This window comes from Heliangelus exortis, chromosome 4 (assembly GCF_036169615.1).
Source record: "Heliangelus exortis chromosome 4, bHelExo1.hap1, whole genome shotgun sequence".
Taxonomy (NCBI): Eukaryota; Metazoa; Chordata; class Aves; order Apodiformes; family Trochilidae; genus Heliangelus; species Heliangelus exortis.
Window position 1 is genome coordinate 38,023,752 of NC_092425.1, and position 10,888 is coordinate 38,034,639.

At 43.1% G+C, this 10,888-nt stretch overlaps 1 protein-coding gene across 1 annotated transcript in view; it reads left to right on the plus strand.

Moving 5' to 3' along the window:
* Positions 1-1,909, plus strand: part of FGFBP1 (fibroblast growth factor binding protein 1) — a 43,007-nt gene extending 41,098 nt beyond the window's left edge. The window contains exon 3 of the mRNA XM_071743914.1: positions 1,890-1,909. The gene's annotated coding sequence lies outside the window, so the exon portion shown is untranslated. The remainder of the gene's footprint in view (positions 1-1,889) is intronic.
* Positions 1,910-10,888: the final 8,979 nt, after the last annotated feature.

Here is a 10,888-nt window from a genome sequence, read left to right on the forward strand (position 1 = left end):
GATTTTAACTGCAATTAAGCAATTAAGAACTTTGCAGTAGGCATAAAAATGTAATTGAGGTAATGGGGCATTTGGGGCGAAGCAAATGGGCTTTGATTAGCTGTCACATGAATTTTTAAGGCTACTGTGTAAATTGTGGGCGTTTGAGGCTTCCTGAAGTCGTCTGAAGAAGCATTAAGTGTTCTCTGGAAGAGGGAAATCTGTTCCTTATTGTCCTCTCGAAACGGGACAATTCTGCTTCCTCAGGCTAAAGCCAACATCAGCTAGGACTGAAATCTCAACATCTAAACTAAAGCAGCTATGCCATGTCAGAATAACACCAGCTATCAATTGTTAATAAACTGTTAATTATTTTCTTTCCATCTTTAACTGGTTGACACTGAAAAAGTGCATTTTGGGACATACCTCAATTAGGACCAGGCAGTTCTGAAAGACCTGAGAAAAGCTGGGCTCAGCCCTAGGGCCTGACAGGTAAGCAATGTGTTAAGCACATCTGCTGATCCTGCTTTCTGGGAAATGCTTCGGACTTTGGGAGGGTTCCCCCAGAACTGAAGTTTCAGTTTTGGAGTGGGGTGTATCAGGCTGAAGTCAGGGGCTGTTGCACTGGATGGTCACTGTTGGTCCCTTCCATCTGAAATACTCTGTTCTGTATCTCTTTCTAGCAGTGTCATCCCTTCATAAGAGAGATAAGACTGTTCTCTCTCTTCATGATGATGTTCCCCCTCAGTGATGTCCATCGCAGGTTCTGCTAAAACAGCAAAAAGCTCCATATAAGACAATCCAGTGAGAATTAGCTCATAAGGGTCATTTTCCCCCACAATCCTTTCAGTGAGGGTGCAGGTTTTGCCTTGGCAGCCTGCAATGTTTTTTCTTCATTTCTTCCTTGTTATCATCCTCTAAATATGAACACAAGGTATTCACAGCTGAATGTTGGGATCTTTTATTATACACAAGAGAGATTAGTGACTTTGACTTGTTTGTGCCTCAGTGTTTGTTCCTGTGTGTTTTCAGCTTCCTGTACTTCAGTTCTATTAACTGAGTGAATACCAGGTTGGAAAAAAAAAATAAAAATAGTTAGCCTAACCAGTTTATGCAGTAAAGCTGCCATCTCTGCTTGCTCTGGGAATGGAAGATACCCATCTTCAGGAAGTCTAAGGGCTGCTTTTGGAGTGGAACAGTGAAATAGCTGATTTTAAAGTTTTCAATTTTAGAAAACACTGTTTTTCAGTAAGCTGCTGTGAGAAAACATTTCTCTTCTGTTCACGCATGACACTGACTCCTTCGGAATAAATTAAATGAAGGAAATTCAGGCTCAGTGGTTTTGGAAGGGTGTCCTCACTGCTGGTTTTGTAACACCTCCAAAACTTCATCAGGCATGTCAGACAAGTAAATGTCAAGACTCTTTTCAGGGAGCCTTGGCAGCCTCACCAGGATGAGTAAATGGGAGAAGCAGAGTGGAGGGGGCAGCAGGAAGGTAAAGGCACATACTCCAAATGGTTCAGAAGGTGGTAGTTTCTTTTCTGGTATAAATATGAGCAGGAACTCGTTCCTTGCAAATATTCTGGCCCAGGAGTATTTTCGTGAGAGGTGTAAGTAAAATGATGATGGTGCCTTAGGGAAGAAGGGGTGAAACAGTATTCCCTGAACAGGAGGGGAGCACAGAAGAGGAATTGAAATGAGGAAGGGCGAAGGGAGGTGACAAGCAGAGTGTTTGATGAGGGTTTTGTGTTCCCTTAGCTCTGGGGGGTGAGCTGGGTTTTACTTCTTTCCTAAGCAATTTTCCCAGGCAGAAGATGTCCTTAAGCTGAGTTTATTCCACAGGAATTCAGTGCCCTCAATAGGACATTAAGAAATTGGAAATTCAGGACTCCCTTGAGATTGTGGTGAAGCTTTCATGGTTCTGTGTCCTTCTTGAACTAGTTTGCTGGTGGTTATTTCTGCCTTCTAGAAGGAAAAGGGCAATTTTTAAAAGCACCATGTCTGATATATTGATAGCTAGCATTTAAAAATTGCCCATTTCCATACAGTAAGTCTAAACTAGTCCTGGTCTTACCAAGGTGTATCTACTCCTCTGCCAACATTTACACCAAATCTTTGGGAGGGGTGATTAAAGTGGGTCTAAAAGATCAGACGACTTCACACACATAATTTGCCAGGCACTGCTTTGATACCATGAATTACAGCAGGGGACTGCTATAAAAATGGACCTTTATTATGCATCCTTTATCAGCCTGCTTGCATACTCCTAGGAATATTATAAGAGAAAAGCAGCTAATTCCCACTGCTTTTCTTAGGGATAAAAAAAACACCCCTCCCGCCCCAGCCATTCACAAGGTCTGGTCACTCAAATGGTTGGATTTATCCTTTTCTATTTCACTCTTCATCAAATGTAAGTAGCTCTGGCACCCATGACATGGCTGGGGGCACAAAAAAACCTTGATGGGAGAAATTGTTGGTAAAAGCAGGTATGCAGGAGGTGGGGCTGAACCTGGCCAAAACAACAGCACCCTGCAAACATAGGTAAGAAAATACACGTGGTGCATCTTTCCAGTGCTTCTAGGAAACTCTGGAAATGTTTGGAAATATTTCATGATGCTTTGCCTGTGTTTTGGCCATTCCTCCCTGGCCTCTGTTTCTCATCCAAATGCAGTGTGTGGCCAGAGATCCTGTGGAAATAAATGACAACAGCACCTTCACCTTAAGTGAAAGTGAGCTCAGTTATAGTAGCAATTAATTTGTCCATGTTATAAAAAAAAATGTTATTTCAAGCATTACACAGTCCTGAGAGTCAGGAAGACTTATTTTAATGAATATAATGCACTGGATTGCAACAGTTCCACAATATTGATAGTGTCCCTAATCACTCCTAATCCTCTGGACACCTGTAGAATATATTCTACATATATTGTCATATATTCTACATATATTCATATATATACATATATTCTCATTCTCACCTCAGGAGAATATATCAATGAAAGAGCTTGAACTGAAAAGAGCAGAAGCTGTTATAATAGTTGAACAAATTATCTCTTTCCTGGCTTTTGTTGGAGTAGCAGTGGTTCTCCTCTTTTCATCACTTCCTAATTTCATAGGGTAGATGCTGTCTTAACACTGAGAGAAAATTTGAGATGAACACTGAAAATAAAACAGACAAATGGGATAAAGAACCCAGGTAGTACAAAGTGACAGCTGTGAAGAGCTGTGTGCCATCCCACCCCACACACCAGCTACTGCCAAAAATCTATTTGTAACTTGGTGCCTGGGCATCCCATTCTGCTCTCATTTCTTTCAACTCCTCTTCCTGCATTAAGGTGAGATTTCCTGGAGGGCTGTGCTCTGGGCAGGACACAGGACAGTGAATTGACCCATAAATTGCTCTGGTTTCCCCATGGCTTCAACCCTAGAGCTACAGGTAGGCAAAGGGACTGATGGACAACGATGCTTTAACTGAGTGCTGGTGGCCATCTGAAGGAGACACAAAACATGTCCCATATGTGTCTTCTGCAAAGCCCATGTCTGCTGCTGGGAACAAATTGTTATTTTCTATTTTCCAAGTGAGCTGTCTGGAGATGATCTGAGCACAAGCATTCCCTTCCAGCCCCCAAATCCTGTTTGCTCAGCTGGTTGTAGTTACCCACTTCTCTTCTGGTGTTGTTGTTTTGCTCACGTTGTTGTTACTCGACAGAAAGCTCTGCCCTGCATTATCTCCTCCTGTGGATTCTTTAAGATTATTTCTGATGAGAAAATGCTTCATTATGTGTTAAAAGCCTGAGTATCAGATATTAGGGGGGGCTAATCTCAGAATAGGGCAGTGTGGGAACATTCCCAGTGGTGCACACTCTGTCTAAGCAGGCACCTTCACAAGGAGATGGAAATGTGTAAGACAGGCAGAACAGTTCTGCAGCCCAGCCCACTAGACTTTGGTTGAAACTGGCAGGTAAATTCACAATGTTTGGGGAGTGAAGTGGCTAAAAGATGCAGGAACAGACAAGCAAATGATTGCATAGACCACCTTTCATTTGTAAACATGACTCAAGATGAAGCATCACCCCAGGGGGGCTGAGGGTTCTGCACAAGCAGTGATGCAAAGTGCTGTGGTAAATAGCAGTATATTGATGTTATTAACTGCAGGTGCAGTATAAAATCTACCTGGTTAACAGGGTTAATGGCTTTCAGGCCATTGCCATCTGATCTACTACTGCAATGTTTCATCACCTTTCTGTTTTTAATGTCTTCAGCATTTTCTCAGTGCTGTGAAAGGAGAGCATGTGCTTTTTTTCTCCCTGCCTCACTGCACAAAAAAGGTGTTAAAAAGTTCAGAAGCCTTTTCTGCTTTTCCTGTGTGGTTTGCATGTGGAGTGCAGGGCTGTGCTGGCACACAGCAACACACTGCCCTGACTTAAATTTCATGGCAAGAGTAGAGATGGACTTTGCTTCCTCTGAGGGACTCAAGTTTGCTGCATTTGCTGTATAACTTCGGTCTGTTCTGTCAAAATGCTGTCTCCTTTGAACGGTCATTTAGTTTCTACCTGATCTATGGCTGACTAGTTCACTGAAGCAGTCACTAATGTAGATGTAACACTGATTGCTGAGTTTAAAGATGAATGCATTTGCATTTTTTTACCTTTCTATTTTGCACATTTGCAGCTTTTCAGATCTACAAGGTCTGACCCCTTCAGATCTCTAAAACCCATCTTCCATTTATCCCCAAAAGTTGTGGAGAAATTGGTTGTGCAGCAGTTCTGAAAAGTAAAAATGCTCTCTGTGTGCATATGCACTGTTTCACTGCTACTGGATTTGGGGTGAGGAGATGCCCTTGAACTAATTTGTTGGAAAAATGGGTAATGTCTTCATTGCTTCCTGAGCCTCTAGTGGGCATTTCTGAACTTATTAATACACCCATGTTTAAACACCTGGGATTTTTGGTCCAAATGGAAACACCATTAGACCTCTGGAATCTTTGTGTTTAGGAGTTATAGAATGGGAAGAGGTGTGAAATTGCCTTCCCAAGCCCAGGTACTGATGTTCTGCAAAAAACTGACTTTGCACTCTATTTGTTGGGCGTGTGACCACTTTAATATTATTTCTGCTGTAAAAGAGGACACGTTCTCATGCTCAGTTTATCCCTAGGAGGGACAAGAGTTATGCAGAGGGACCACTGCCATTATCTGCTGCTGCAGATGCTGACATTTGGGCAGGGGACACACCATGTCCCACCAGTATTATTGCTGCATCTCCCTGTGGATGCACACCCATTGCTCCATGCTGATGGTACATTTTGGGGGGATTAACCACTCCTTGAACTTCAAAAATCATCCATGCTGCTTCAAGCATAGGTCCTGCAGGTGACACCAGGTCCTCCTGGCAACGGGGTCAATCTGGACTTGGAGTGCAGAGAATTAACCTGGAGAAAAGTACCCCTGAGTCATTTATTTGCTGTTTGCTCACTACAGGCTGCTGGGGCTTTCTGTCTCTCAGCTCTGTCAATTGTGAGCAGGCTGTTTTTCCATGTGGAAGGCATTATTCACTTTGTGTCATGCACTGCTGAGGGGGTTTAGGTGGGGAAAGAGAGTGCTAGCTCAGCCCGTGCTGACTCCATCCCTGTCTCCTCTCAATAAGGTGTTCTGCTTGCTCAGCCAGTATCTGCTGTGTTTTTCCTGTGTGTTCTCACACATGAGGAGAGTGTGGGAGGACCAGATGTCACTGCTGCATCATGGAGCTTTGTCACTGACCTTTCCATCACCCTGCAGGGACTCCTGGCTGCAAGCGGTGAGGCCGCTCCTCATCTCACCACTTGGGTGGAAAGCTGAGGGGATAAGGAAAGAAAGGAAAAACAAGACAGATAAAACCTAGCAAGGATGACAGTGTTTTGTCTTTTTGTGTAAATGATGTGAAGAAGAACACACATGAAATTTTTGATGCTGCACTGCATCCAGAGGCTGATGCACCAGTTTTGAACTGTAGAGCCAGAAAAAGCCACCAGGGCAGCACGTGACAAAGCAACATCTGGAATGAGGAGTCTTGGTTCAAGACAAAACCTTCCTGTGCATGCACACACTCACACCAGTCTTCCTCCCCCATTTCTTTTGCCTCCTGCTTCTTAAAGACAGCAGTGGTGCTGCTGAGGGGCAGGGGGGAGCATGTCTAAAGGCCACCAGCACAAGGCCATTTGGTTCCTATGTGAGTTACTGGGTGGACTGGTCCTCCTGTCTGTCACCCATCAGATCAGAAGTTGGGGATAAGCTCAGTCAGACGTGGGAAAGTGCCTGGTGGACATCCTTGGGTTGCTCCTGGTTTGGGCCAGGATGAAGTTAATTTTTGTCCTGTAATTTTGCTTTCAGCTAAGTCTCTTGTAAATAGCTGTACTGCTGAAATTAACAGCAAGTTTTTCGGTCAGTGTCTGCTTCTGGGACTGATAACACTTGATGTTTATAGTTACATCTGGAGAATGTTATCCAGAACCACTGCTCAGTTCTGAGGAACATCTTGTGCTCCGGGAAGAGAAAAGGAGTAAAAAGGTCACATCTGCAACCCTCCTGTAGGGAGGAGTGGACAAGATAAATGACCAAAATTGACTAAGCAGAGTATTCTATCCCACACATGTCATACTCAGTATAAATTTGAGGGATCACAAGGGTCAAACCCATTCCTTCTTGCCCTTCCTTGCTTTTTTCCGTTGTCATTGTTTATTTCAGCATCCTGGGAGGATTCCATCCATTTATCTGCCTGTGGTCCTGATCCATTCTTGCCTCAATCTGTGTGTTCTGCCTCCAGCTCCCAACTGCTGCTGACCCCAGGATTCCAGCCTGGACTTTCCCAGGGCTGCCCTGGGAGTGACGTGAGCATTATTGAGGGAAAGGGGAGAGGAAGGTTGTATCATTTTTCTGTATATTTGTATATATTTAATATTTTTTTTCCTTTTTATCATTACTGTTCCATTAAAGCTGTGTAGTTTAATTTCCAACCCATAAGCCTCTCTCCTTTATTCTCTCTCCTTTCTTTAGAAAAGGTGGATTAATAGAGAGCATCTGTTACTCGGTTACCTGCCAGCCCAGCGTTAAACTGGGACACTCAGTGAGTTCCCCTCTCCCTACCCACCCAAGATGTTCTTGCCATCTTCAGCAGCTCTCTGCCTTAGCCCCACTTCTGTGCTTTGTCTTTATCCATGAAAAATCCCTTTGCAGGACAGAGCAGCCCAATGCTGGGCACCAGCTCTGCCTGGGTTGTCTCTCAGTGACCTGGTGCAGGGGAGGAGTGGGGCTTCACTGTTTTATTAGGGTCTCATTCACCTGATAGTGTTTTTCTCAAAACCTGTGGAGTCACTGACCCATTTCCAGATCTTAAGCAGGAGGATGGGAATTATATGATCAGAACAGACAACTAGTCAGAAATTAAGGCTTAGGAAATATTGAGAAATGGCCTTGTGAAGGCAAACACAAACAGAATGGCAGATTTGGTCAGTTCAATGTGACAGAAATATTTGTTACTGAATGACTGTGGCTTTTCCAGGGGCCTGGTAGGTCTGACCCCAAGGGGAAAATAAACATCAAAGGAGAAATTCCAATTCCCCTTCATGAGCAGGGACACCTCCCACCAGCCCACGTTGCTCCAAGCCCCATCCAACCTGGCCCTGAACGCTTCCAGGGATGAAGCATCCACAACTTCACTGGACAACCTGTGCCAGGGTCTCACCAACCTCACACTAAAGAATTTTTTCCTATTCCCTAATTTAAATCTACCCTCTTCTGAAGCCATTCTGCCTTGTCCTATTACTACACACCCTTGCAAAAAGTCCCTCTCAAGCATACACAAGTGTCCATGTTGTGATGTTCAGGCTTTTACAATATTTCCACCAGACATTACTAAAATATTTTAAGAAATACTTCCTCTGAGATGAATATTTTTGGAATAAAAAGAGAAGATTAAGGGAAGCTCTTGTAAAGAGTTACAGCATGGCTGTGTGAGGATCAAATAATTTTTAATTTTTAAATTTTTTCCCCCAGGTTATTTCTGTAAGAAATTCAATAAGGCAGAAATGGTTGTGACCTCTTCAGTTCCCTTCAGTTCAAGAATACAGTCTCTGTCCCACCCTGTTCTGTCCCTCCAAGTGTCCTTACTTTCAAATGTGAGCTCACAACTAGGGAAATGAAGGAAGCTCAGTGTCTTTTCCTCTCATCAAACATTGTGCTATGGTATGGAGGAGAAATCTTTTATCAGTAAGTGATAAATTGTCCTCATCAGGAAATTAGCCTTCCAAACCATTCTGATTTCCTGGATAGGCAAGGCTTGTTTGTCTTTCTATGGATATTTATTCCTGTTTGCTTAGTTTCCTTTTTCTTTAAGTAATGACTCAGTGATGTTTTGAAAGGCTTTTTTCATTGTATATATGCTAATTTTTCTAAAAACCTTTCAGATCAGGCAACTCCTAACACCACATAGAAAACTAGCTCCAGTCTTTTACATGTTACTGCTCACAGCAGGTGATAGCATAAGGGATGAGAGCTCTTCAGGGCCCACAACCGAGCTTAAAATCCCTAAATTATTGGCCTGCTTTTCCCATTAGCATTCCATTGCTTTGCTGAAATGGCCCTGGAATGACTAGATTTTAAGGTGCTTGTTTCCAGGATGTGATTTATGGGCAGTCAGATCATTTCAGCAGGACCAAGCATCTGGTGAGACAGACTGACAAGAATATAGATGGACACAGATCTTTCTTGCAAGCCATGGCATCTGTCCTCCAGCTCAGATATTTCAAACTCCACTGCAGTTTTGGAGCCTTAGGATGGGGTGTGCATTTAAAGCTGATGTCCAGGAAAGGAGGGGGGGGGGTTTGGGAAGAGAGATGTGCAAAAGCCTCATTGCTCTCTCCTTGCCTTTCTTGCTGCTCCACACTCAGAGGCAGCTGGAGCCAGGACAGCACTGGCTCTGCTGTTCAGTGTCAGGCAGGGCTACAGACACCAATGCCTCATTTTCTTCTTTGCTTATTGCAAACAAAGATCTCAATGGATCCAAAAAGTTCTCCCCTGTTGGACCAAGCTTCTTCCTCCTAGTTCTGAGTGTGTTTCCTTTGCTGGCTCCCTTGAGTGTCAGGCCATCTGCTCCTTCCTCTCCTCTGGGAGGGCTTGGCACTTCTTCAAATGCTCCCTGAGCTTTGCTGCTGCCTGAAGAATTTCCTGCTGTCACTGCTTCTGCTTTTTTGGCATTCTGCAGGTCCCACTTGCTTGCTCAGCCCGGGTGCTTTGGTGGCTTTTTGACAAAACAAAAGTCACAGCTGGGGTTTCTGCACTGATCTTCTCATGGAGCAAGGCAAGGTGCCAGGAGATCCCCTACACCCAAACACTGCAGGTGGGGAAGGAGGTGGAGTGGGGACACAAACCATGGAGCAGCTCCAGGACAGTTTGAGGGATCAGGTTGCTTCATTCTCTACCTCCTTCACCTTTTTTTTTTTTCCCTATGTCTTTCCCTTTAGGCGTGCCAGAAAATCATAGCATCATACAAAGGTGTCCTAGACATATCTTAAAAAACCCATTTAGGAGTGTGGTGTTTAAAGCACTGATCTGCAGAGAGATTGACCCAGGTTTAATGAATCATGCATTCAGCACGACTTGGGATATGAAGAAAATGTTTTTTATTTCAGACCTGTCAGAGTTTGCAGCTAAGTAAGAGCCATCCAAAGCTACAACCTATAATCTTGCTGTGATTTCTTTTTTTATTTTTGGCAAAACATTTTTCAAGGTTTAGTTTTAGTGCAGAGGAAAAGCAAATGCAGTAACCTCACCAAGTTTCATGCAATTGAATGCCTGGTTTCTGGCCAGTCCTAATTATTATGCTGCTCACACATTCTGAAGGGAAACACCAAGCAGGCTCCCGTCCCACTGAGGCAGCCAAGGAAAGAAACTTGAGAGAGAAGTATGGTCTGCAAGTCCAGGAGTGTGTAAATACCAAAATTTCTCCTAAAAGGGCAGTGTGGGGTAGATATTCCCCCATGGGGATGTGCCACCAGTGGGAGCTATGATAGTTCAAAGGCCACAAAACAAGAAATTTGAAAAAAAAGATCATTCCTGTTGCCAATTATCTGAAATATGCTTTTGTTTACATGTGCATAAATATTTGTCCAGAATTTGATGATGCTGTGGCTTCCAAGTTTATTGGTTATGCTTAGTGTCCTTAACTTCTTTTTGCATGATACATGCCATGTGCTTTACTTGTCACATTATACCAGCAGCTTTTTTTTTTTTTTTTTAATTTAACACCATGCTAATGGTCAGTGGTGAACAAAAGTTCAGGGTGAAAGCCCAGAGCATTCATTCTGCCTTGTGGAAATAGGGATTCCAGATTTTATAGAACCTTTCATTAAAACAAAGGGAAAAGTAAGAATGAAGCATAACATAGTCCAGCATGTCCTACAGCTGGAATTTGATATTGAAAGACTAAAGTGTCCATTAAATATTTATTTCTGCTGATTTCCTTCTTCACTTGCTGCTTTTTAAAATGGCACAGTGTGACCTAAGAACTTTTCAACACCTACACCCTGGTTTGGTGTAGCATTTAATTGTCATTTTCTTAGCACTGCTCTTGTGACTTCAAGACTTGGAAAGTCTGAGCATCCTGTGACTTCCATTGCTAATGGAAATTAATAAAATAAAATAGTCTTTCTGTATTTTTGTGGTTCAGCATTTAGGAAATTCCTCTCCTATAATTCTGGTTTCTACCTGCAATGCATCACATCCCTTGATAATTATTTATCCAAGCCCTCATTAGCACCTGATACCAGAGTATATCAGGTGTGATCACTACGAGATGCCCAGGCAAATACAGTTGCTGGATTAAAAAAATACTATTTAATTGAAAATTATTTTAACTCATGGAAACACCCAAGTTATTT